Source organism: Sus scrofa, chromosome 11, assembly GCF_054392235.1.
Source record: "Sus scrofa isolate SSC_HxYL_T2T_F1_AM1 chromosome 11, Sscrofa_HxYL_maternal_Yorkshire_Landrace_v2.0, whole genome shotgun sequence".
NCBI classification, from domain to species: domain Eukaryota; kingdom Metazoa; phylum Chordata; class Mammalia; order Artiodactyla; family Suidae; genus Sus; species Sus scrofa.
Genome location: NC_139393.1, coordinates 45,716,821 through 45,742,189, shown reverse-complemented (window position 1 = coordinate 45,742,189; position 25,369 = coordinate 45,716,821). Strand labels below are relative to the sequence as shown.

Here is a 25,369-nt window from a genome sequence, read left to right as displayed (position 1 = left end):
GAGATAAGGCCATAGCTAGATATTTGTACTTTTCATGTGAAAACTCTTAGTTTTGTAGATGTTCCAGGTATTGTAAAAAGCAAACTATCTGATCAAATATCATGTTCCTCCCTGGGAGCAGAAATAGCAGGTATGATATTTACTAATTTGGAAAGCAGTTTAGTAGAATGGAAAGAGCATTTGACTAGGTAGCTAAAGATAAGGATTCTAGTCCCGAATCTACCACAAAATATGTACTCCTTGAGTACATAAGGAGACAGAATGGATGCTGAACAACCAACGTACAAATTTTACCACAAATTCATATGCCATTTTACTGTTTGTGACTATATTATGAGCTTGTTCTGATCATGAAATCAGACAATGTGTGAGGAGTTCTTAAAATAACTAACATGTCGGTTTTGTTTAAATGCAAATTTTTATTATTATTAAAGGGTCCAAATAACATGTAATACTCATTTAGAGCAATGTTCATTTAGAAGGTACTGTGTCCCAAGCACTATTTTAAATGCTTCCTATCACATAATTTATGTAATCCTTACAGTAACTTTACAGACAAACTGAGGCATAGAGGTTAAACAGCTTAAGGGAAGCCATCTAGATAACACAAAGTCCAGCCAGGTTTGAACCCATTTTGTCTGCATACTTACTGCTATAATCCTTTGTCTTCATGGCAGACATAGGTAGATACAACTATGCTTTCATTGAATACTTGGATGCTTTACAGCTTGATTAATGCTAGAACATGACACATACAAAAAAATCAAACAATAAACAACACCCACCAACACATATATACAGGTTTCCTGACAAAGGAGATAAATGGCATAGGCCAGCAACAGTCGGGAGGTGCAAAAGAAAGAAAGCCCAGCCCTCCCTCATGTAAAGTTCAAAATAAATTAGTATTTTGTGATTTGTCCACCTAGGATACCCATTTTGAATTTTTGCTTCATAAAAATGAAGAAAAAATGTGTTTCAACTTAAATACATTTTGCCTTAAGGAGCTTCAGACAGTTTGAACTTGAAATGCAGCCCGTGAATGAATATTTAATTTCACTTTCCTTATAAGTGAAGTTGAATCACTTTTGCAAGTCTGAGGGTGACAGTTTCAAATTTCAGCTCAGGCAAGCAATCAACAGAGAATAATATTACAGCAGGGAAAAAACTTGGTGATTCAGTAATGACATTTTAATGTTACAGAACAGAGTATCGGTATAGAAATTTGCAATCCCTTGTGATAGCTTTCTGTTGACTTAACAATCAATACCATCATAACAATAAAAATATGCAAGTCTCTAGCTATAGGCAATGCCTAAGAATGAGAACTTGTCCATCATTTGTTACAACCTTCCAGGTTTTCCTACACAACAAAGAATTTTCTGTGCATTTAATCTGGTGTTATAAAGTCAGGCATAGACATTTAAAGATATTGAAAATGTATTTCTTCCTTTTGGCTATTATTTACAAAAGCAAAGGTGGTTTTATGGAACACTTTTAAAAGTTAGCTTCTGAAACTAATTTGCAGTTTTATTTTAAATTCAAATAGCTTCAGATGCAATAGACAGTATCTTATCATCATTAAGCATTTATTAAGCTTTCTCATTGTGTGGCGCCATAATCAGGATTTAAAACAGACATGGTCTCTGGCCATTACAACTGAGAAGCCTATAACCTGTACAGTAACCCCTGAATGGACTGCAGCCCACTCAATGTCTTTACTTACTGAGTTAAAGAATACGGTTATAATGGTCTGATCTTTCCTAGGAATGATGTTTATAAATTGATCTTCTTTCTTATTATGATCCATGAGCATTTCCTCTTTTCTGACATGTTTTTTTCTGTTTGCAGGGAACCTTAAAATAGACTGTTATTTTTCCCATCTTCCATGGTGGGAGGAAAGAATGAGAAATAGCAGGAGTTTACAGCTTTTTAAATTTTGAGGTAGGGAAATATGATCATAGAAATTTTCCAAGCTTGTTCTTTTGGGGGAGAGGTAATTATACTCTGTCTGTAAACAAAACATGTGTAAAGTTATAGGTTCACAAAGGCACTGTGACTATTGGATCTGTCTCTCCCGCCAAATACTAGGCATTACTTGCTTTCTTCACAACTGTTTATAGTGAATGTCTATCTGCCAAAAATAGGGAAGCCAATGAGGCATGAAATCTACCCTCAAGGAACACATAATCTCAAAAGATAGAAAAATAAGTGTTAAAATCTTACAATAAGACCATGGTTAGTAGAGATGGTTAGTAGAGCACATCTGTGCAAGAGCTATATGAGGGTACAGATTACTCTCCTGCTTTAGAAAATGCATCTCATGAGAGATGAAATGAGAAGTAGGAGCTGAATACTGAGTAGGGTTACCATAGGCTGAGAAAGGTAGGAAGGACATCCTAGAAATGAAATTGTTGAGGAAGGTGGATCAACCTCAGAGCTCACAGTGTGTCTGGAAATGATGTGTAATCTGGTACAGAAAGAATGTAGTGGTAGAATTTCTGAAGAGAACCCTGGAACAGAATACAGGTGCCAGTGTATAGAGGATCTTATTTGCTCTGCTAAGGAGTTTGCATTTCTCTTGATGTAATTAGCAGTCATTGAGGAGGGCGATTTGTTTAGTCTCTTTAGGGGAAGATAGCATGGGAACAGATGTTTTCTCAGAGAATGTTTCACATTGTAAACATGAGTTACCCTGTCTCAGGTCCTATGTGAATTGTCCCTGATGCCTTTCCTAGCAGGCCAGGTTTGTCCATCACTCTCTTCCAGTCACTTCTGTTCACCTGTTCTCACTGAGCACCCATTATGTCAGTATAGTTCTTGGCTCTGGCAACACAGGAATGACCACTATTGACAGTCTCTTTGCTCATAGAAATTTAATTTATTTGAGATAATTACCTACACATTACTCAGACTTTAGATGTTTAAGACAATAATCATTTTCTTTTTCACAACTCTGCGCATTGTCTGGGCAATATTCTTTTAGTCTCCTCTGGGCTCCTCCTGGGGCTGCATTCATTGGAAGCCAGCTGGACTCTGTGGTCTATGATGGTCTCACTCACAGGGGCAGCCCAGATTCCAGAGACAGAATAGATTCCATCCTTTACAGGGAGAAGCTGAAAAGAATTATGGATATCTGACCATAGGTGGAGTTAAGTTTAAACAAACAAATAAACAAGATAATTATGAGCATCTAATAATGGATACTTGCTTTGAAGGAAATAGCCCTAGTCATGTGATAGAAGAAGGCCAAGTAGAAAGGGCCTTTCAGAAAGCAGGATCAGCCAAGTCTTTTCTAAGTAGGTCATATTTACCTGCAACCTGAAGGACGAAATTAGTCAGTAAGTATAATGGATCATCCTGGAGAGGCAGGAAAGAGTTTTTGAGGAGCTAAGATAGGGTTACTTTGAGGAATAATGAGTTAGGGAAAAAGTGGCTTGAAATGAAGTTGGATATGAAGTTAGGAATCATTCTGACTATAGGTTTTTGTGGATAATTGTAAAAAGCTTTAATCTCCTAATCTTGCACTTCTCCCCCATTATCTGTCTCATCTGTTGAATTTGCAGTTTTTCATCCCTTCATACTACAAGGTCCTACCTAATTTTTGCACAGAGGGTGGTCAGTAAATGTGATCTGAGTGAAGGAGGTAGAGGAAAACATAATAACAAACATTGGAAATATTAAGATTTAAATCAACCCCTGAAAGATGTAAACACTTTACAGAGGGCTTTCATTTTATGCTGTTTGGTCTTTTCAAATGAAATTGATAAGATTATATTTTTGTAAAAATGAAGAAAATTAAGTGCAAATGAACCAAGTTTCTTGCTCAAATTCAGCCAGAAAGTATTAGTGAATCTAATTATCCTTATCTAACACACTATATCTCCTTTCTGGCTTTCTTTTTCATAAAAAAAGAGAGACTATATCAGTAGAAGAGAGAAAATTACACACTAGTGTTTCCTTAAAATAATATTTCTAAAGCATCAATTAGATTTACTGTGGAAGAGAATCTTCTTGTGTGTTTTGGTAAAGTGTGATTCTTACTAAATCAAACAGTTCCCATGGGGACTCAGGAAATATGTATTTTTAACCTCCTACCTCAAAACACTAATACATACACATTATATTTTGAAACAAACAATGTCTCAGTGCTTATTCACAGGGTTAAAACATTTATGCTTGGAACTTCTGGCGAATGAGTTATTCTATTGTTTAAGAACTATGTAATATTGGAGAATAAGCATGTATTTATGAAAATAAGTTAACAATAAGGTTCAATGCAATTCCAAATTGTCGATAATAAGCATTTTTTTCTTTCTTTTTTTAATTGTTATTCCCCAATACATTTTTTTTCTACTGTACAGTGTGGTAACCCAGTTACACATACATGTACACATTCTATTTTCACACATTATCATGCTCCATCATAAATGACTAGACAGAGTTCCCAGTGCTATAGAGCAGGATCTCATTGCTAATCCATTCCAAAGGCAGTAGTTTGTACCTATTAACCCCAGGCTCCCAATCCACCCCACTCCCTTCCCCCCGCCATGCAACCACAAATCTATTCTCCAAGTCCATGATTTTCTTTTCTGTGGAAACATTCATTTGTGACTTATATTAGACTCCATATATAAGTGATATCAAATGGTATTTGTCTTTCTCTTTCTGACTTACTTCACTCATTATGAGTCTCTAGTTCCATCTATGTTGCTGCAAATGGCATTATTTTGTTCTTTTTTTACAGCTGAGTAGTATTCCATTGTGTATATATACCACTTCTGCCTAATCCAATCATCTGTCAATGGACATTTGGGTTTGTTTCCCAAAGAGGGAAACATTTGTTTCGATGTCTTGGCTATTGTGAATAGCACCTCAATGAACATGAGGATGCATGTGTCTTTTTTAAGGAAAGTTTTGTCCAGATATATGCCCAAGAGTGGGATTTCTGGGTCGTATGGTAGTTCCATGTATAGATTTCTAAGGTAGCTCCATATTATTCTCCATAGTGGTTGTACCAGCTTACATTCCCACCAACAGTGCAGGAGGGTTTCCCTTTCTCCATGCCCCTTCCTACATTTGTTATTTGTGGACTTATTAATAATGGCTATTCTAACTGCTGTGAGGTGGTATCTCATGGTAGTTTTGATTTGCATTTCTCTAATAATCAGTGATGTTGAGCATTTTTCCATGTGCCTGTTGGCCATCTGTACATCTTCCTTAGGAAAATGTCTATTCAGGTCATTTGCCCATTTTTCAATTGGGTTGTTGGCTTTTTTTACTGTTGAGTTGTATAAGTTGTTTACACATTCTAGCGATTAAGCCAACATCCATTCATGATCAAAACTCTTACCAAAGTGGGTAGAGAGGGAACGTACCTTAACATAAGAAAAGCCATTTATGACAAACCCACAGCAAATATAATACTCAATGGGGAAAAGCTAAAGCCTTTCCACTAAAATCTGGAACAAGACAAGGGTGCCCACTCTCACCACTGTTATTCAACATAGTACTGGAAATCCTAGCCACAGCAATCAGACAAACAAAAGAAATAAAGGCATCCAAATAGGAAGAGAAGAGGTAAAACTGTCAACTGTATGCAGAAAAGGAATACAAAAAATACAATACCTTTTAAAGTTGCACTCCAAAAAATGAAATACCTGGGAGTACACCTGACCAAGGACGTAAAGGACTTATATGCCGAGAAGTACAAAACATTAATCAAGGAAATTAAATAAGATGCAAAGAAATGGAAAGATATTCCATACTCCTGGATTGGAAAAATTAATATAAAAATGGTCATATCACCCAAAACAATCTGCAGATTCAATGCAATCCCTATCAAATGACATTTTTCACAGAATTAGAACAAACAATCCAAAAATTTATATGGAACCACAAAAAACCCAGAGGTACAAAAACCAATCAGGAGGCATCACTCTCCCAGACTTCAGGCACTATTACAAAGCCACAGTCATTAAGACAGTGTGGTACTGGTACCAAAACAGACATACAGTCCAATGGAACAGAAGACAGAACCCAGAAATAAACCCAGACACCCACGGTCAAATAATCTTTGACAAAGTTGGCAAGAATATAAAATGGGAAAAAGACAGTCTTTTCAGCAAGAATTGCTGGGAAACCTTGACAGCTACTTGCAAATCAATGAAACTAGAACACACCCTCACACCATGCATGAAAATAAACTCAAAGTGCCTTAAAGACTTAAATATAAGATAAGACACCACCATCAAACTCCTGGAAGAGAAGATAGGCAAAACATTCTCTGACATCAACCTTGTGACTATTTTCTCAGGTAGTCTCCCAAAGCAACAGAAATAAAAGCAAATACAAACCAATGGGACCTAATCAAACAGACAAGCTTTTGCACAGCAAAGGAAACCAAAAAGAAAACAAAAAGACAACTTAGAGAATGGGAGAAAATAGTTTTAAATGATGCAACTGATAATAAGCATTTTTGTAGAAGATACTGACTGACTTTTAAGGGAACATTTTACAATGGGATTTTTACCTTACCAGTATTTCAACAAATTGTCTTAAGGGTTTACATCTATTTTACTACAAGTTTTATTCTTCATTAATTTAACTCCAATTTAGATAACTAAACATTCCTCATAAGCATGTACTTCCATATCCTTCAAATCCTTTTACAATATAGGGGGAAAATTGTTTAAAAGGTTTGACAGATAAAATTGATAGCTAACTTCAGGAGATCATCATTTTTTTCTTAGTGTGTTTTTATATAGTTTCACTTTTTATAAGCAATAAATCACTTGTGTTTTTAAAAATCCTATAAAATAAACTTTAACAAAAAATATTTTGACCATAAAAAGTAGATCATACTTTTTATAAGTGGCCTGCTAATAAAGCATTCCTGTCTAATAGAGGTATGCAAGCCCAATACAAAATTCTAAATTTTCTAATAGTTAGGTTTTTATAAAAAGGTCAAAAGGACATACATACCAATGGTACTTTATGCAATGTGAAGATTAACATGAAATGAAGTTTTACTGAAACAATAGTCTGTTTAACAGAAAAATAGTTTACTCTGCTTCAGTTTTTAAATTTTAATTTTAATTAGTTAAGTTTAGCCCCTAGGCATATTTCCAATGTTCAGTAGCTACATGTGAGCAGTAGCTGGCGTATTGAAAGCATAGAACAGAGAATATCAAAGCTGGCCATAGGCAAATTTGCAAAACAGCTGCTGTTTCTCACCTATATATTAATTAAGCCTTTGCATCACCTTCTGGATGCCTAACACAACTCCAGATCAGAAATCACTGTGAGGTTATCAGACTATGAATGCTTTTGTTCCTCTGGCTTCTTTTCTGTGAGATAACACAGTGCTTTGTCAGAAGTCCATGTATACTCTACTTTATACTTTATGAAGAGCTTAATGCACAGACCTCAATGAAAGGTCCTCAAAAGTGAGTGTGCTCTTAATTTATGGGGGAAAGAGTTTTGGGGTGTTGGGGTTTTTTAGTTCTTTGGATATGTATTACCATAGTGATGAATATTTCTTAGGATCCTCATTTATCTTAATTGTTTAATATGCCTGCATATTTGAAACTTTAGAATTCACTGGGATAATCAATTATTACTGCTGACTATTGAAAAAGTAAATTTTTCATTTTAGGTAAATTTACCATAAATATATGTAAGCCTTCAATTGAGATAGAAGCATTTGGATAAGTAAGAATTCATTCATAGTTGCTGGGAGAAAATGGGATGGGAGAGAAATAGTAAAGCTCATAATGAATGGAGAGGAAAATTTCCTAAAATCACTCTGTTATTTAGTCCTGTGCTGGTTATTGAAATTCTTTATGACACAAGAGAATGTAGATGACATTTTAGAGTCAGCAAACTATTTAACGATGATTCACCATATAATGGAATACTTTATTCTAAGACTATTTTATCTTTGACAGAAAAATGGTATGTAAAAAACTGAAATTCTTGAATCCCTCAGTCAAGGAGATGTTGCTTTCATAGGAAAGCTGAGCACAACTTGACAAGTAACATAAGTATTAATTTCAAAAGTCTTAGCATAGAATACTCTTAAGAATGTGCATGTGCATTTTTAATTTTAAATTTAAAAATATTTATTTTTAGCAGTTCTCAAGTTTGGCCCTTGCCTGGAGATTTCTTTTTTCTCCCCAGATTTATTGAGATATAATTGATATATAACACTAGGTTTAAGGTGTGCAGTGTGGTGATTTTATTTTTGTGTGTGTGTGTGTATATATCTCAATCATAATGATTACAATAAGTTAACATATTATCACCTCATAGTTACACTTTCTTTTCAGTGAGAACACTAAAAATCTACTCTCTAATCATCTTTCAAATGTACAATACAGTATTATTACCTACAGTCACCATACTATATATCACATCCCCAGAATTTATTCATCTTATAGGTGGAAGTTTTTACCCTTTGACTACCTCCACCCATTTCCCCCACCCCAGCTCCCACCTTGAAAGCCACTAATCTGTCCCCTGTTTCTGTGACTGTTTTTTTCAGATTCCACATATAAGTGAGATCACACAGTATTTGTCTTTCTGTGACTTATTTCACTTATGATAATGCCCTCCAAGTCCATCCATGTTAATGCAACTGACAAGATTTCCTTCTTTTTTATCATTAAGTGATATTCATTACACATCATATGGACATTAATTACACATAATGTATACCATGTTATCTGTATCATTCATCCATCAGGAGATACTTAGGTTGTTTCCATGTCTTTGCTGTGGTAAATAATGCTGCAGTGATGAAATGAACACAAAGGTGTAGCTATCTCTTTGGGAAAGTGATTTCATTTCCTTCAGCTATATACCTGGAAGTAGTTCTATTTTTAATTTTGGGGGAATCTTAATACTGTTTTTCATAGTACCTGCACCAATTTACATTTTCACCAACAGTATACAAGAGATTTTTTTATGTTTTGCATTAAATTCAAATGAGTATTTTCTATGGAGATATTATAACTAATCAGTTAACTCAGCTGTTAGAAGTATAATTAAGCCTAAGAAAGAACTTGGAAATATAAATTATTATATTTCAGGTATTAGCTTTGTCAAGTATTTCTTTTTTTTTTTTTTTTTGCTATCCTCAACCAAATAAAAAATGCTGTGTGGAAGATGGGAAAAAAAGCAAATAATTGCCCTGTCATACAAGGAGTGTATCTCATTCATAATGAAAATAGTGATATTAGAATATTAATTTAGGCATTAATAAAACATAGACTATAGATGTAAAATATGAAATAAAAGTAGGAAACAAATAGGAAACTCAGATACCAAGAGTATAATATAGTCTTTCTTTTAAGTGAATTAACCCTTTGGGGGGGACTGGTAAATAACAAAATATGTTAAAGTTGTAATTTTCATAATGTAAAAATCTTGATATCTAAGGTTATGGAAAGTGCCCATAAAAATAAAAATAAGCATTTGTTAAACTCTTCCAAACAATCAGTTACTCCTAAATGTTTTATGTCCACTATTTCATTAAAAAGTTACTTTGTTAGGAAATTTTAATTTTCCTGTCTTAAATATTTAAAAAAAGAAAAGAAACTTCTGAGTTATACACAGGAATTTCAAACCAGAATAATAATTATTGTTACTCTTTTATGTCATTATTTAATAATTTGTTAATCCCACACAATAAAATTAAAAGAGGAGATTATTTTAGAGGGTTGCATACCTTTTATGTGTCACAATGGTATCCACATAGCTAGCATATTTCTGTCTGTGCTGTTGCCCTCAATATGTTTCAAAGGAAATGACTGATAGCTGTTTTGACTCACTCTTCACCCTCACAGGGTTCTGAGTTTGTACTGGACCCTTTGAGATTTGATACACACCAACACCACCACCTCCATCACCATCCACTGAGTCACAGGTATGTTCAGATTTCACAGGTAGTTAATTGGAACAACCATGTTCTTTACACCCTGACATACTATTTTGAATACATTTTTTGAAAAATGAATTAATGTATATTATGTTATTTCATCATTATTCAAATATAGCCAACATAGAAAATGATTTTCTCTTGTATGGGCGTTTTTGAAACTAAAAAAAAATTAATTTCAGAAACTTATTATGAAGGAAAGAATAAATGAAATAAATCATTTAAACATTATTTTTTTCCCACTCAAATATTGCCTTTATTTTCCTTTCAAGTTATAGTAGTATTATGTTAACATATAATACAATACTAGGATAAAACACATACAGTATAAAGATTTTTTCTAGTTCCCAAATCTATAAGTTTTTGTTTTGGCTTTCTCATGCACATTTGCTTTCAGGCATTCCAGTCTGACATATCAATCAGAATATAAGTAAACAACAATGAAAAGTAAAATGTTCCTTTCGCACTTCCTTCTGTTTGTTGTTCTTTAAGTGAACTCTTGCCATGTGACATTTGAGAATGACATCTTTGATGTTTAAAACTAAAAATTGTTCCAGTTACATTTTGATTCTATTGAAGGAAAGCAGTTTTTAGTGTAGCTGCCAACCAACTTAAGAGCCAAACTAAAAGCTCAATTATAAGAACTAATTTATCCAAAGGCAAGATGACAACCACTTCTCTATTTTTTTTTTCTTTTTAGCTCTTAAGATAGCATTTCATTTTATTCATTCTTTTTATGTTCCAGGGCCTTATTTTTAGAACATCTATTTAATATTGTGGAGTTATTTCTTTGATTAAATTCGGATGTGTTCTACTTGAAAGTTTGAAATGAGATATGATGTTGTCATGTTATATAGAGGGGATATGTTCCATGAAGTTGTCAGTTCCTTTTCAGACCACAGGGATGTTGTGGAAGTGAGTAGGTTCATGGCCAATGCGAAGAGTTCTCCCAACCAATCCGTCTTGCCTGACTTCTTACAACTTGAAAAAGATAACGGTAGCCTGGGAGTAATAGGTTAATAGGTTGCTACTTAGGGAAAGCAGAGTGTCAAAAATAGTAGGAATGCCGAAAGCAGTTTTTCTTCACTCTGCATACTTTCTTAACAATTGGTCTCTCACGGGGAGCAAATTAGTACCATATAAGGAACACCTGCTTTCAAAACCTGGATTACCAACTCCTCTTACCACTACCTAGTAATGTGAAAAATGTCTCAACTCCTTTTGGTCTCAAATGTCTAGCTCTAAATAGGTGCCCATTGGAAACATGATCTCCAGAATCTTTCCCAGCAAAAAACATGACAGCTTAAGAAAAAAAGAAAAAGGAGAGATGGCTGACTTTTGAATATAAATTCAGGTTTATATGACTATTGAATTTTGGGGTAAATGAATTCAAGTGAAATATATCAAATCAAGTACAGTAAGATTACACACAGTGAAAAACAAAGCATAACTTATTCCATGGAGATAGTTTATGAGTATCACTTATTTCTTGATAGGCTTCTAGTACATTTGTGGAAAATAAGCAGAAACTAAAAAATCCTTTGCCAACATAAACGTGTTGGACGAAAGACTGATTTGTGGTTTTCAGGTTTCGGGAAGGGGAAAATCAAAGATAATATATGAATTATGTAGCCTTGTAAAAGCAGACAACTACTCATAGCCAGTAATGCAATGGATGTAAGAGCATTACAAGAGCATCATAGATAAATAACCTCACACTGCTTTGAGATTTTTTTTTTTTTTAAAGGAAAAGTTTTTGTCTTATGTTTGGTCTTACCACTGATTTTACTATTAAGAACATGATTGATAGTGATATGAGGCCAGGTTCCCTGTTAAATAAGGGACAAGTAGCTCACTGTTGGTACAATATGTGATTGTACCTTACTGAGAAATTATTAACATTATGTTACATGTTGGTTCCAAATTACCAACTTGTGTAAAACTGTGTAGGCCATCTCAGGACAAATGTTTACAATGGACAATTGACATAGAGAATGTTTACTCATTCTATGCTCATACAAATTGGTTAAATGAACATTGGTTGTATGAATATGCAAATTCATAGCACAGAGAGAGTTATAATGCATGCCACATTTGAAGTAATAGTTTGTGCTGGGGGCTTAGCAGCAGCAATGAGAGGGAGAAATGAAGGTACTGGTGTAAAGAAAAAATTAAAGAATGGAAGAATAAAATGTTAGAACAATTACTATCTAGTTGAAAATGTTCTTGGGGATTTAGGGAATAGAAAATTTAAAATGACCTATGATGAACAATATAGAAGACATACAGATAGTTTGCATATAATCGACAAGGATTAAGAATGGGTTCAAAGAGTTAATGGCTTCATTGGGTTTACTGGGGAGATGTTAATTTTTCAAAAATGTGATCTAGTTTGAGTAGCAGAAGAAAAGTGCTATTTTGAATATGGATTTATCAACATGGGTGAACCAAGTAAACATTTCTCCAAGGCAAGAGGAATGAAAGAAGACAGTATTGGAGAGATGTAGTTGAGTGTTAACACCATGTAGAATAATAATAAAATAGCAAACTTGTATTATTATGAGTCAGGAACAATCTTAAACACTTTAAGCATACAAACTGCTCAGCATAGCAGTGTAGGTGAGTATTATTACTACTTCTGTTTATTTTACAAAAGAGGAGACTGAATCACAGAGAGGATGCATAAAGTGATTTGCCAAGAACACTAAATAACTGGCAGGATCAGGATTTGAATCCTGCAGACTGATTGCAGATCAGTTCTTGTAATTATTAGCAAAGATAAGTGTCTAGTGGATCCTGCAGAGATCCACTGCTGAAGGGCAGAACTTTGAGTGGCATACGCAGTTTGAGGTTGAGAGGTAGAAATGCAGTCAATAGAGGAGGACAAATGGGCAGCATTGTGATCTCTAGCTAGTGCTAAATTAAACTTCTCTATTTTTTTCACAATATTTGATTTTAAGAAGGAAGGTTTTATTCTTCTTTTTTTTTTTTTTTTTGTCTTCTTGCCTTTTCTAGGGCCACTCACGTGGCATATGGAGGTTCCCAGGCTAGGGGTCTAATTGGAGCTGTAGGACTGGCCTATGCCAGAGCCACAACAGCTTGGGATTTGAGCCGCATCTGCAACCCACACCACAGCTCACGGCAATGCCAGATCCTTTACCCACTGAGCAAGGCCAGGGATAGAACCCGCAACCTCATGGTTCCTAGTCGGATTCGTTAACCACCGCACCACGACAGGAACGCCCAAGAAGGAAGGTTTGAGACTGATTACCTAGAACACAGAATTTTGCTCAACAAGTAAGCCTTAATTGAATGTCCACTGTTTTACACAGAGCTATGTTAAATCAGAAGCATCACCTTAATGCTTGAAAAGGAAGGCCTGCATCCTGATTGACCAGGCAAGGCTTCTTCCCAATCCCCACCTGGCCAAGAGGGGGCACCTTTGAATAGAAGAATCACTGGAAGTACTTAGCAGCTTTTAACACTTTATCTCACATAACTTATTCCAGAGAGCAAATCTAATTCTCTTTACTGTTTCTCAAAGTGTCACCTGCTGTCCATCTGCATTAAAATACCTAAGTGTTTTTAAAATACTGGTTTCTGGGCCCAAACAAGAATTAGAAATCTGATCCTGACAGGGAAGATGCAAGAATCTCCTATAGTTTACCAAAAAAAAAAATATATTTTTTTTGCCTTTTTAACTATGAAAATTGTCAGCAGCAAGCCTAGAGAGAATTGTAAAATGAACCTCCATCTACTTATCTATGAAGTTTAATCATTACAAAATATTGAAATCTTACCATATTTTTCCACCCTTCTTCCCTTCCTTCCTTCCTTCTTGTTTTGTTTTGTTGAAGAACTTGAAAGCAAATCCTAGACAGCATGTCAATTCATCTTACACACTTCAAGGTGCATAGTTACAAATGTTAATATGTGCTTATGTAACCCAGAGACATTATCACACCTAATAAAATTAATAATAATTATTTACTGTCTTTCATATTGAAATGTCCGCAATTGTCTGAAGAAAAGTATTTATAGAATGGTTTTTTCTAATGAGAGACTAAGAAAAACTCATACATTGTCTTTGGTTGTTATGCATAATAAGCTTACTTAAATCTAAAGCAATTACCCCAAGCCATTTTTAATTTGTTTTTCCATTAAGCAATTTGTTGAAGAAACCAAATCAGTTTTTCTATGAAACCTCCCACAATCTGGATATGGTTCTATGCTTTTATTTTTTTATTTTATAAAAAATTTTAAATATTATTGTGTAATGCTTACACCTTAAAGCCTGCTCACCCCAGAGTTTTTGTTTTCTGGTCCAGTTGTTGTCAGTGAAAGATGGTGTGATATAGAGACCTATAAATAGAGGAGAGACAGGTAGATAGATGGAGGATAGGACACACACATGTTTAATCTACTTAGGTAAATGTTAAATACAGTCAGGATATATTTATCTCCTCAAATTCATGGCAAATTCGAGACAGCTATTTTGATCATTTAATGGTTTATTTACAACCTCCACTAGATTTGCATTTCATTGTTTGTCAGGCTTGGTTGATTGTTGTTCAAGTCAGCATCATCTTTTCCTAAAATTTCATGCTGCGATGGAATGTCTCAGTATCTTGACAATTATTATCAGTACAATTTCATACCCTGAAAGCTGAGCTTACTGTTTTCTGAAGGTCTGCCATTCTAAAAGCAAGTCTCTGAATAGAAAATTCACTGGATAAGTGGCTTTGTTGACCTTTTTCTTTAGCTGTCCAGACTCATTTTCTAGTAATATTCCTCATGTCTGCATTCTTATGGACAGAATGTTTATATTCCATATCCTTTCATTTGCTCTCATGTCTTTCCTTAGCATTCAATTACTTTTAACTCTTAGGTCCTAACAAATGACATTCAGAGCGATCACAGTCATCATCGTCATGATTACTCCTTAGCAACACAACATATAATCACAAATATTTTCCTGTCATATTGAAAAATAGTATTAAAACTTTTAAGCATTGAGATCATCATTAATAATTTTAAGACTGATCATGTGGTCTATAATGCGAATATGTATGAAAAGACAACGTAATGACAAAATGAGCTGTTTTTATAAATCAGCCAGTTTCTCAAACTGCCTTCATGAGTGTCTAGTCCAAAGTAGGAAATTAATAAAAATCTATTTAATGAGTGAGTGCACAGCTTTAATGACACAACAGTGTATTAAATATACGTTATGTCATTTTCCTTGTTTATGGAAATTCCTTGGTAACTGTACATACTTATGCGTCAGGTTATCTGCTTTTGAGAAATCTGGAATTAAGCTACATTTTTTAAGTCATTCACACTGAAGGTTTTAAAATGCCTTTGATGTGAATCAATTAAATTACCAAGGTAGTATGAAACCTAAGTGGATAATTTTTCTTGTTTAAAAATAAAGTCATTTGGATTATTATTATTGGGACAAGTATGTCAAATAATTTATAGATAGGTACTAAACTTATTAATACAACCATTGTCATAATAGATGATTGGGCCATTAGGAGGTGAACAAAGAGAAAAATCTACAGTAGCTTTGATGCTAGGGGTATATTTGTTACTTTTTTCATAAATGAAGACTTTATAGCCAGTACTTAAACTCCACAGGAGTAAATTAACCAGAGTAATATAAAATGCAATCAAACTTCAACCCCCAATACTAAATATGAGATTTACTACACGTCTCCAAAATAGATGTAAATGTAGGAATTCCTCCATGTGATTTTCTTCTGAATATTTTGCTTATCTCTAGAATATGCTCTAATAAGTTTATAATCACTTAGGAGACATATTTATTACTTTATGTATTTCTTCTGTACTATTCTAGTCTAGACTGCAGTTTAGGGTTATCCCATGGGTAGTGAGAATTCACTCTTACAGGATGTTTAATGAGGCAGGATTGTCACTTCATTAATAAAATATTCAGCAGGACTGAGTTCCAGGATCACACTTAGCTCCTGCCTGCTAACCCTTTTTTTTTTTTGTAGTAATGTCTCTAAGTTGTTGTATTCATTTGTATGTATTTTGTGTATTGGCCAGGGAAATTTATTTAATTTGATCAAGACCTTACTACTGAAATCTTAAATGTGAAATGTAACCTTTTCTTCTCAAGGGGTGTCATGAAAGGTTGCTTCTTTGCTGTGCAGCAGATCAATGACTGTCATGCAGGATGAGGCTTCTAAAGCTCTGAGTGGCACCTTGTGGTTATTTATAACATGGCCAGCAAAGCCATCTATCTTTTCTGACAGCTTGCAATGTTCCTAACCTGGCATCATGTTTTCCTCTAATGCTATTTGCAAAACATCTACCCATCTTTTCCTCATTCATTTATTCAACCTAGTTTTAATCAAATATATATTGTAAACTTATTTAATGCCAAAGATAGAATGGTCTACAAGATACCTCCCTACCTTCAGGAAGCTTTAATATATTCACTTTATCGATTGGAGAAAATTTGATGATATAGAGATATGGGGATAATTAAGATGAGGCCCCTAGACTCAAGCACCTTACTGCCTTGTAAGGAAGTATATAACTATAATAACTATGAAAGTAAATAACTATAAATCAAGGAAGCTAATAATATATACCATGAAAAAGTGATACCACAATAGAGAACAGAGAGTATCTCTCCTACTATGTTTCTCTCATGGATGTTTCTTTTAAGAGTGGGAGCTTCTTTCTCAGAAGCTCTGAGGGGCATCTTCTCTCATTTCAAGGCCCAATTTGGGTCATATTTACCCATGTGAGAAATCAGCTTGTGGCTAAGAGAGTACAGTGTGTGTGTTTGGTCTGGGTTACCTGTATCGATCACTTTGATACAAAGTATGTTGAAAAGAGGAAGGGACCTTTCAGGGTACACTCCAATGATGTGAAATCAGCTCAACAAAAAGCACATGAGCTCTGAAGGGAAGGCATAGATACTAGAACATCTGTGCATAGAAAAGTGTGGGGGGATGCTGGTAAGTAACTAACTGCTGTCTAAAAAGTTACTGTAGTAAAACTTTATATTTTCTTATGAAAAAGAATACCATTATAAAGCCAACAGACCTATTATGTAAAAAATAATTGAGAAAATCATATTGTGACAAAAGGATTTTTTATATGATCTAGTATATGGGTTAAGTAGTCAAATATCTATGCATTAGAATAAATAATTCTAAACAGTAATTCCTCAAGAAGAAATCAGATTCCTTTTGGTATCTTATTATTTTGAAAGGGTATCATCTAAAGAAGAAATAATTAATGAGAATTTCAGGTACAGACTTGGAAACCAACAGGTCACTATATACTAATATGGCACATTTGGGCGAACTTATTTGATACTAGATCAAAAAAAAAGAAATGTATTCTCTATTGGATCATAGTAGATACACACACACACACACACACACACACACACACACACACACACACACAATTTCTTTAGTCAGAAACTGTTTAGTTGGAGGAAGAAAATTTACCTGAGAATTTCAATAACAGCCCTGTGTCTCATTAAATTTCCCTATTATGTTATGTCCAAACCATTGTGTTAAAAGAAGAAATACAAACTAATCACACAAATCATATAGCTGGGTCCTATCCAAGTCTGCATTCATTAAACAAAGAAACAAAATGGTAAAGGAATTGTCTATTTTGTCAGGGATGACTAAATGTTAGGGAGGTTTAGTTTCAGTTTAAAATAGATGTAAAGTAGAAGCTGAGACATCTGTAAAACTAATACCTCAAAGTGAGAGAATATCTCATTTCTATAAACTGAGGGCTTAATTAGCTAAAAGAAAAGGGAGGATTACTTTCAGACAAGCTGCGATTTTTTTCATGGTAGCCTGAAGCAGGGACAGGCATGCTGGGCAGAGAAAAGCCGCAGAACATTCTGACCAAAGAAATAAATTATATACATATTTAACTTTTATCTATTGGAAGGAAAGCTTATTTGGATCAGATATTGGGAAAATAGATGCTCTAGGTTTGCTCAGGGTGTTTCATGTTACGACATTTTTTTTCTGAGTTTTATTTATTTATTAAGAAATAGTTAAGCAAGTTATGTTTTGAAGCCAAGCTTGTACTGCTTACCACACAACAGGCATATAACTTGAGAGATGAGTTTTTGGGGAAAGGAATAATGACTTTATTTGGCAAGTCAGCAGATGGAGAAGGTGGTGGGCCATGTCCCTAAGAACCATCTTACCTGGGTTAGAATTTGGGCTTCTTTTATGCTAAAAGGTGAGGAGGTGTGGCTGGTTGTTGCAGACCCTTGGGGCAGGAATCCTATGTTCTTGCAGCTGTCCAGGTAGGTATAGTCGCAGTGTTCCTATAAACCTCCAACAAAACAATTGCTATTTTCCGTTCTTCGACTTTTTGTGTTTATACTAATGGAAAAGTATTATACCTTTAAAAATCAGATCCTTGGGAATGGATTTTCATTAATACTGCAGGATATAGACAGCATTCTCTTACAAAGGTGCAGAGCCAGCATGACTAAGCAAAGACAACAGAACACAGAGATTAGAGCTAAAGGAATACAATATAGAGTTAAATTTGTTCTTTTCTGTTGCACTTATAAATCTACACAGTTTAAAACTCTCTCACTTGAAATACTGTTGGGCCATCATGTCATGCATTAGAACCAGTTTAACATAACAAGCAGACCAAAAAATAACCCCTAAAACAAAAACAAACCACAGACATAGATGTAATAGACTTAAAAAAAAAAAAAAAAAAAAACTAAACAAACAAAAAACCTCTGCTAAATGTCATAGTATAACCAAAAAAGATCCTCTCATATTCTTGACAGCTTACTTACCCAGTTTAAAGTCCACAGATGATTAAGATGCAAATTAGGAGGAGAAATGCTTAGCTAAAGGTAGATACACTGAGAGGAGCACCAAATAAAGGCACAGGTGTGGCTGTGTTGCATTGCGTCCTTGAACAAGACATGCATTTCTATCCCTAATGATGATTTTGGGTCAACCATTATATTCCACATAATCTCCTTAAGAAGCCAGGAAAAAGGAAACAAGATTTAGAAATATTTCCACCCAGTGCTTGAGTTTTTATGTTCAGACAGGAATCAGGAAATAACTGGCTTACTCAGTTGGTGAGAGTTCTGTAATTGAAATAGTTTTCCTGTTTGAGAATAATAAAGACTGAAATTTTTTTTCTCTGAGTTCTGATCATAACAGAAACTGGTTATATTTTAAGCCAGTAAGAATGTTATTGTGTATTTGGTGAGGATCCTTCCCTAATTTTATTTCTACCTGTGTTTTCAGTGAGATCAACAAAATTACACTACGCCCTGGGCATGCAAAGATGGAATTTTCCTCAAGGGATTTGCAGTGGAGTAGATAAATATGACAGTGCATATCTAATTATATATTCAGAAAAATTATTCAGAGGGAATCCTGGAGTGAGAACAAGGGGCAAAATTTCCAGTCTGGGATGAACTCATTTGGGATCAAACATATTCAAATATTTTTCGGTGTACTCACACATTAATGTATATAATGGTAATTATGTCACCATTAGGAAAGACTCATAACTAATTCAAAAGAGCAAAAAACAAAGACCATTTAAATTTAGTCTGGAAAGTGTCTACCTATATGATCACTTTGTAAAATAAAAACTTTATATGTTACCAAAATTATAAAACCACTAAAAAAATAGCACAAAAAAATTTACAATGGGACTAAAATGCAACTGTTTTGTTTTATATATAAACTGTCTTTTTAGAGCTGCACCCGCTGCATATGGAGATTCCCAGGCTAGGGGTCTAATTGGAGCAGTAGCTGCTGGCCTACACCACAACTATAGCAACGCCTGGATCCTTAACCTACTGAGCAAGGTCAGGGATCGAACTCATGGATATTAGATTCATTTCCACTGAGCCACGATGGGAACTCCAGTATTATATATTTTATATATTCTGCCTCAGCCACCTGTAGAAACTAATTAAATAACCAATTAAATAGTTTTTAAAGTGTTTTGCTTTATTTAAGTGTTTATCTGAATTACATTTTTATGGAATGTAATATAGGAATTCAATTTTATCTTCCTCAAAATGGATTACCAGTGCTTTTTATGACAGCAAGTTTTATTCAGTAGTTTATCCTTCTCACACAGAATTGAACTATCACCAATATCATGCATTAAATTCTCACGAATATGTAAATTCTCATATATATGTATGTGTATGTTTATATGCTCTATTTTCTTTCTGTAAATTATTCTTCTGCCAATACAATATGAATTTTATTACAATTAGCCTATAGAATTTTATGATACTTGTTAAAGCAATTCCATTCTTGGCTATTCTTGGGCATTTATTTTTCCCATATAAAGTTCTAGGTTTTTATGTTTGTATATACAATTACTCTTTAAAGCCTCTTATCATTTCCTTATGATTTATCACCTCATAAAATAAATTTTATCCATGATTTATTAAATTTCTTGCTTTTGATTTTCTAGGGTACTCATTTAGTCCTCACCAATGACCATCCCTTTATCAGTTAACTTACCCAGTTGTTAATTTGGAAATCAGGTTTGTTCACGGCAGAGCTCTCCTTGGTATTGTACTTGAATCTCCATCAGATCTCTCCCCCACTGAGAAATTCTAGCTCCCTGGATCTGTTTGTGTTTCTTTGGACTGATCACCCTCTAGATCTTACATTAGCTTGATTTTTGTTACTCATTGTTGGCTTCTTCTAGCTTAGAAGCTGTTGTTGGAGTTCCTTTATGTCAGCAGTTTGGTTGAGTATAAAGCATTCTCGGTGGTTGTGTAACAAATGTGAGTTCTCAGCCATGAAATCTGTTGGATGCTGTAGTTCTACTTCACATGCCTTGGCCATTTGAGAATGCAGCTCTAAGGGCAAACTTTCTGCCACACAGATTTCTGCTAGCCAGGTTTTCCCAAGATGAGATGCTTTCTGGTGCCCACCAAGGAATCCCCTGATCCTAAGGGTTGCCTGTCAAGTTCTCCCATAGAGTTTTAGTACTCATTGCATCTAGTTGGCCTGCCAGTTTGACTCAAGAGAGGAAAAAAATTGGAGCTGGTAGTAGAAAATAAGGGAGACTTTTTCAGGTATGTTCCTTTAATTTATTCAGTAAAACCCTCCTTGACATAGATTTGAAATGGTAATTCATTTTTCAGAGATAGAATATTTTTGATTATTCACACAACAAACCTTTTAACTATCTATCTATCTATCTATCCATCATCCATCTGTCTATTCTTAAGTAGTTTATGGTATGGATACTGACAGAGGAAGTTTAGTGAATGATGGAAAAGCATGGCATTGATCACATAAATATGCCAGCTGTATTGAATTTAAAGATTTCCATTTTTATTTTTTTTATTCTTTTTACTTTTTTGCTTTTTAGGGCCGCACCTTCGGCATATGGAGGTTCCCAGGCCAGGGATTGAATCAGAGCTGCAGCTGCCAGCCTACATCACACCACAGCAACATGGGATCCAAGCCATGTCTATGACCTGTACCACAGCTCATGGCAATGCCAGATCCTTAACCTACTGAATGAGGCCACGGTTCAAACCCACATCCTCATGGATACTAGTCAGATTCATTACTGCTGAGCCACAATGGGAACTCCTGTTTTGAATTTATAGGCACAAGCTCTAGAAAAAAGAAAACACCCATAAGGAGGAAATTTAGTGAGAACACATGTATTTTTAATAACTGTATAAAATAAGCTTTCCTGTATAAATGGAAACTGTTCTTTTCTAGAAAATATAAAACTAAGTATGACAGAATTAGACAATGTTTTGAGGAATTTTTGTATTTCACAAATGCATCTTTGTATATTTTAGTTTATAAGTGATGGTGATCACTTACTTAGTTCATGTATTTAGAGCCTAAAATTATTCTCTAAGCATTCAAAGGACAAATTGATTCACAAAGGAAATTTCTGGCACCACATCCCGGCAAGACAGGAGAAAAATTGTCCAACCTTTTTTTGCAAATGTGTTAAATTGACACATTACTGTTTAAAATATGTTCATATGTTTAGGTTCCTTTTAAAAATATGTAACAGACAAATTAAATTGTTAAATACACTATTTTTATGAAAAATTTGTATGTATACACATACCATTAACATTTCCACAGAATTTTTTAAATGAAGTTAATGATATGTATAGGCTTTCTAGAGCACTTCTGAAATTGTCCTACTAGCTAAGAATCCACTGCTTCATTATAAGCTTTGTGTGGCCACACACATTGCCAGTGCCAACTTTATTTGACTGAGGTAGGTAAACCTCTAGCCATTTAAGATACACACACAGATACACATTCATATGCATGTATATCATACATACACATACATGTTTATATCTCTTCATTCCCTATATTTCCCTTGAAGATATGAACTCCTGAGTACATGGGCCAAATCTTATTTCATGGTGTTAAGTCTGAATTCAGACTCCATCGACTGATAAACGTACAAGGTAGATACACAGAAAATGTTTGCTGAATTAAGAAATCTATTAATATCCTCTAAAGCATCTGGCATATTGTGTTTTAGATTTAATGTTTCTTAACCTTGAAATAAGTCATTATTATTATAAAAGAATAATTAAAAATATCAAAAATAATGCATATGCCTTTAAAAGTAAATATTAGAATGATTAGTACATTAAGCAATTGTGCAGAGAATTAACTTTGATAAGATTATTCCATCAGCTTTAGACATATTTCTATAGCATTACTTTTTACTTTTTTAAAGAAACAGCAAACAAAAAGTAGCTTTAAATTTTCCCCAAGCTATGCTTCAAGTTTTCAAGACTATTATTTAACTGTCAGGGCTGAACACCTTAGAATTTATCATCTACCTTTCCATTTCTCTTTCTTGCAGAATGGGATAAAAAGTGACAGATATCAGTGTTTTAAAATTGATTTTGTGAACACATAAATAACCCAAATTGCAGGTACTGTTTATTTTTAATACAAGAGCAGACTTTAAAGCATACATGTGTATATCTATACATCCTTTATCCAACCCATAACAAATATTTTTAAAGCTTGTCTCAGCTTACTGAGCACTAGTAGATGTTTTATTCTACTTGATTTTTACAATATGTGGATGAAATACATTCACAAAATTATCCTTGTTTTACAAACAAGGAAACAATGTCTCAGAGGAGTTAAATGATAGTCCCATGGGCAGCATTTGAATCCAAAGCCAGATTGAATTCACATCACACTTTTCCCACAAGATAAAGCTAGCACTCTCTTACTGTGCACACATGCCTGTGAAGTTATAAACATTACTGCAAAGAACCAAAATAACTATGCAGGTGTCTACATAAGAGTTTCTCAATGTCATTGCCAAGAAATCTAGGAAATGATTGTAATTTAATCATAAAATCTGTATAAATTACATGTGTACCACTGAAGACTTCCCAGTATCATATAGTTCTAGAATATTCTCTCCTTTCTTTACTTTATGGTATATTATAAAAAGAATACTGGGCCAAAATAGCACAGGGTGTTGCCATTTCCTGTTGAAATATAGATACTGAGGGATACCAAAGTAACTTCTAGAATTTACCATCTTTGAGATATAATCAGCATATTACATGGTTTAAGGTATACAGCATGGTGATTTGATGTACATATATACATAAATGTTGTGAAATAATATGCAAGAATAAGGTTACTTCTTTTTGGTGGTGAAATCATATAAAGTTCTACTCTGCTCTCTTAGCAAGTTTCAAGTTTGTTAACTATAGTCACCATGCTGTGCATTAGATCCCCACAACTTGTTCCTCTTAAACCTTTGACCATTAGTTCCTCTAGCCCCAGCCCCTGACAAGCAGCATTCTACATTCTGTGCTTGAGTCCAACATTTTTATATCCCACATATAAGTGAGATCATGCACTACTTGTCTTTCCCTGTCTGATTTATTTCTGTACACATAATACGTAATGTTCATACACATTTGTTGTCACAAATGGTAGGATTCCCTTCTTTTTAATGGTTGAATAATATTCAACACACACACACACACATATATTATTTTCTTTATCCATTCATCTGTTAATAGACACATAGGTTGTTTCCATGTTTTTGGTATTGTTAATAATGCTTCAATGAACATGAGGGTACAGATATCTTTTCAAGATATGGGTGACATTATTTCAGATACATATTCAAAAGTGGGATTTCTGGATCATATGGAAGTTTAATTTTTAAATGGATTTTTTATAATAAAATGAGTTTTTCCTTGCTTTCATATATGTGCATGGACATACATAGGTCCTAGTGATAATAGTTTTTCCATGTTGGTGGTGACATAGCAGGAACTTCTTTCAACACCAATTTCAGGAGATTATCATATCATCAAAGCTATGGTAATGATAAATTTGACTCTGGCTGTCTACCTAAGTGTCCTTTTAAATAAAGATACTAGCATATCCTTCTCTGTGCATAATATGTTTGAATCAGTAATTCCATGGAGTAAATATTTGTTTCCTATGAGACAAAATTGCAATTAAGTCAGAAAGTGACAATACAGTGTGGTTTTGAGCTTGTTCTCATAATTACTTTCAAATATTCAGAAATATTTTCAGACACATTCAGATATAACTTGTATCTCTTATGTGCCTTTCAGATGAATCAAGAGTTTCCAAAATAGATTGTGGAATCCTTAGAATATGAGTCACAAAAAAGCGTTTCTCTATCATCAATTATTGAGTCAACAATCTTCCTTATGGTAACAACTTTCTGCAGGGTCCAGGAATTCCTGAGAAAAACATGACAGGGCTTCCTCTGTGCAGGAGGAAAGAGGCACCAATAGCCAGGGAAATTGAAAGAGCTAGAAGGTCCTTACAAAGATCACAGAAACATTTGTTCTGTTAACATCATGAAAAGGTGCTTCGAAATGATTTCATATTGTTTACCCCAGCAATATGACTGACTTTTTCACAAATAAAAAATATATATTTTTTGCCTGGGAGTATTGGAGAATTCTTATAATCAATCTAATATTTGGAGAGATCAAAAGTAGAAGAAAACTAAGGGCAAAGTAAATCATATCATAGTAACCCTGTTGCTGCTGCTGTTAGTGAAATAACTATTTATTGTAGATCATTGGAGTTGCCCAACCAGTGTGTATCACTTCCTTCCCTTCAGAACATGGCTCTATGTGGGGTGGCAATATGTCCAGGACCATGTGATAAATCATGACTCACAAAAGCTGTCATGAAATTTTATTCCATTTTGTCAGGCACTTAATTTCTCAGCTTTTTTTGTCCATAGGGGTGGTAGAATGACCCACTTCTGGTCAGTAGGAAATGAAGGGAAGACTACTAGGGAAGGCTGCATGTCTGGGAAAGCATACAATGGACAGCTATGGCTGTGACTGTTTCAGATGGTATTCCTGGAGCT

The 25,369-nt window shown here is 34.4% G+C and overlaps 1 protein-coding gene and 1 long non-coding RNA gene across 5 annotated transcripts in view; one reads left to right on the top strand and one right to left on the bottom strand.

Moving 5' to 3' along the window:
- Nucleotides 1–25,369, top strand: part of PCDH9 (protocadherin 9) — a 941,384-nt gene that overhangs the window by 741,075 nt on the left and 174,940 nt on the right. The gene's annotated exons all lie outside the window — the stretch shown is intronic.
- LOC102163487 (uncharacterized) lies at nt 400–20,571 on the bottom strand. The gene is made up of 3 exons (XR_014819608.1): nt 20,485–20,571; nt 18,159–18,448; nt 400–3,113 (listed from the first exon to the last, which is right to left on the bottom strand). It is a non-coding gene; the product is annotated as an uncharacterized LOC102163487 (long non-coding RNA).